The following is a 3,553-nucleotide window of genomic DNA, read 5'->3' as shown; positions in this document are numbered from 1 at the left end:
AATTTCTTGGGATTTTTCTTATTCTCCTATGCTATGTGCCTTTTGTGTTCTATCTTAGCCGCCCTGATTGCACCCTTACATTTCTTGTCACATTCTTTGTAAAGTTAGAATGCTGTTGATGATCCCTCAGCCTTGTATTTTTTGAAGGCCTTCTCCTTTGGTTTTATGTGCATTTTTACATTGGCGTTAAGCAACCCAGGACTTTTATTAGCTCTTTTAAATGTATTTCCCATTGGGGTGCACTGGCTAATACCCTTAATTAATGTCCTCTTAAAGCATTCGCATTTTTCCTTTGTGTTATTTGTTCCTAAGATTTTATCCCATTTAGTATCATCTAGCAAGGATCGTAGTTTAGGGAATATGGCCCTTTTGAAATTCATTGTCTTTGTATTCCCCTTATGTTTCCTATTTGTGTGATTTATACTGAAACTAATTGACCTGTGATCACTGTTTCCTAAATAGCCCTGTATTTCCACATCTGTGATCAGGTCTGTATTGTTGGTAATCAGTAGGTCTAGTAATGTTTTGTTTCTAGTCTGCTTTTACCAACTGACCCATGAAATTTTCCTGCAAGACATTTAGGAAATGGCGAGCTTTAGATGAATTTGTGGTTCCTTCCGCCCATTCTATGTCTGGATAATTAAAATCCCCCATTATAATTCCCATCCTTGTTGCTAATCCAAATTGTGATAGGAGGTCCGCCTCCCGCTCCTCAATATGATTAGGGGGCCTATAGAATAAGCCCAGTATTATTTTCCACTTAGGTTCCTCCCTTTGCTTTACCCATAAGGACTCCACCTCCTCCCTTGCTCCATTAGTGATGTTGTCTCTTACATTCACTTGTATATCTTTTTTGATATACAGGCATACCCCTCACCCTTTCTTACCCTCTCTATCTCTCTGGAGAATACCATTGAATAGTTGCCAGCCAATCATGGGAGCTGTTGAACCAAGTCTCTGAAATTCCAACAAAATCGAAATCCTCCTCGTACAACAGTAGCTCCCATCTTGTCCACCAGACTCCTGGCATTGGTGAACATGTCACGTAGTTTAGACCAGTTACATACTATCGCCTTATTGGGTGTTCTGAAGTTGCAAATAGGACTTGTTACTGTACTTACCTCGGGTTTAAGTGCTTTAGTCAACCTACCACTAATGCCCCCAATACTAACCTCTGGAATTTGTTCCGCGCTGATTATATCTACCTCTGGACCCCTCTTGCCTAGTTTAAAAGCCCATCTAACTTTTCAGCCATCTCTCCCAGCCGATTTGCACTTTCCACATTTAAGTGCATTTCGTCCCTGCTAAAGAGCTGGTTATCGACTCAGAATTTAGCCCAGTTCTCCAGGAACCCAAACCCCTCCTTTCTACACCAGCTTCTCAGCCACTTGTTTATTTCCCTAATCTCCCTCTGCCTTTCCGGCGTAGCTCGAGGTACCTGTAGTATTTCTGAGAATACTATCTTGGAGGTCCTTTTCCTCAATTTAATTTATGTTATCCAGTGTGATACCAATAAAGCACCATTGTTTTCTAAATAAATATGTATTAATTATTGCTGTGTTGATACACTATGTTCCCTCATTTAATTTATTTTATTATGACTCACATGAAAATATAATTCTCCAAATAATTGTCTCCTTGGAGACTAGATTCAAAAACATTGTACTGTACAACTGAGTGCTAAAAACTATAAATATATTTCTTCATACTGGTAAGAATACTATGTTTTGCTGATACATCCCTTCAGGTATTATATTACAAGGCAAATATTAATTTAATCATCTACAATATCCTTGCTATATGCTTAAATACAGTACATTTTTAAGGATTGCAGTTATCTGTAAACCCAATTTTCTGAACTAACCTCAAAACATTAAATTACACAGAAGAACTGAAACTGAAACGATTGAAATGTTTCTAAAAGTGTGATGTTGCCTATATGGAATTACAAACAACTTAAAACAGTTTTTCAAAGAAGAAAATATCTTTAATACGAATGAAAGTTTAATAAAAGTTTTCATAGTTTAAGTTGTTAAATATTAAGACCAAAAAGTCAATTTAAATTATCAACACAGTTGAGTACTGTACATGTGATCCTATTTTGGCAGGTTGCGATGGAAAATCAAACATTTTTCACACAGTTTTACTTGACCTCATTCACTGTTTATCCTGAAGCTATGCCATATATCTTTTCATTTTTTTTAGTTCTCTATTTAGTTGTTGTACTAGCAAATGTTGTAATCATTAAAGTGACAGTGCAGGAAAATAATTTACATACCCCAATGTATTTCTTTCTCTCTAATCTATCTACAGTTGACATTTGTTACATCACAGTCACTGTTCCTAAACTGATGGACATTCTGCTGACAAGGAAACATTCAATATCTTTTATACAATGCTACTCTCAATTGTTCTTTTTCTTATTTTTGGGTAGCACTGAAATTACTTTACTATCCTCTATGGCCTTTGACCGCTATGTTGCAATTTGCAGACCCCTACATTACCAAACTATTATGAGTAAGAAAAATTGTTTATGTATGTTAGGTGGCACATGGATGTCTGGACTTGGAAACTCAACATGTGTTACACTATATGTTTCAGAATTACCTTTTTGCCTTTCCAATACAATTGAACAGTTCTACTGTGAAGTTAAAGCCATTGCGAAAATCGCATGCACAGACAGAGGTCTCAATGTTCTAATATTTGTAGATACCGTCTTATTTGGGGTTTGCCCATTTTTACTCTGTCTCATATCTTATGCTAAAATAATTGCCATTATTCTAAAAATTAAATCAAATGAAGGAAGAAGAAAAGCCTTTTCCACATGCACATCTCATCTCATAATCCTCCTTATTTTTTATGGAACCATTATTTTTATGTATATGGCCTCACCTTCAGATCTGGAAAATAAACAAGATTTGATCTTTTCTGTATTCTTTGCTGCTGTCACACCCATGTTGAATCCTTTAATATACAGTCTGAGAAATACAGAAATGAGAACTGCTATTGTGACAAATGTAAAAATAAAAACATTTAGATGAAACAATATTAAAAAAAGGGAATGTCTGTATCACTGTATTTTAGAATTATAAAGTTGGGTATACACTAGTAGAATTTTGGATAAAATTTTGTACATAATTTATTAGAAAATCCATATGAAAATTCTGAGTACATTCAAATGTTGTTCAAAAGTGGTTTAATACTTCATTTGCTTTTAATATTTCATTTTGGAATTAATGGACTTTACCAAGCAAAAACACACAGATCCTGTTAGAGTACAATAGGGCAACATTTTACCATCCTCCTTTGATTTTACTTGGCACTGCGGTCAAAAATAAATGTTGGAAATTAATGTTTGACCTCACCAATAATTAGAAAAATAAGCAGACGTTCTTATAATATTCTTTCAATGAAAAATGTTGAATAAAATTCTACTAATGTATACCTGACTTAAAGAATATGTTAAACCAACATTTCCTATTTATGATATGTGCCTACTGTACCATGTACTTGTATGAAAACATATTATATTCTCTTTGTATTGATTCCTTTG

At 34.6% G+C, this 3,553-nt stretch overlaps 1 pseudogene; it reads left to right on the top strand.

Moving 5' to 3' along the window:
• Positions 1 to 2,114: 2,114 nt before the first annotated feature.
• On the top strand, positions 2,115 to 3,092 carry LOC143962254 (olfactory receptor 13C9-like; annotated as a pseudogene).
• Positions 3,093 to 3,553: the final 461 nt, after the last annotated feature.

The sequence above is a fragment of the Lithobates pipiens genome, unplaced genomic scaffold, assembly GCF_037356315.1.
Source record: "Lithobates pipiens isolate NorthernLeopardFrog02 unplaced genomic scaffold, aLitPip1_a1.2 Scaffold_8, whole genome shotgun sequence".
Taxonomy (NCBI): domain Eukaryota; kingdom Metazoa; phylum Chordata; class Amphibia; order Anura; family Ranidae; genus Lithobates; species Lithobates pipiens.
This window is presented reverse-complemented; position numbering and strand designations above follow the sequence as displayed.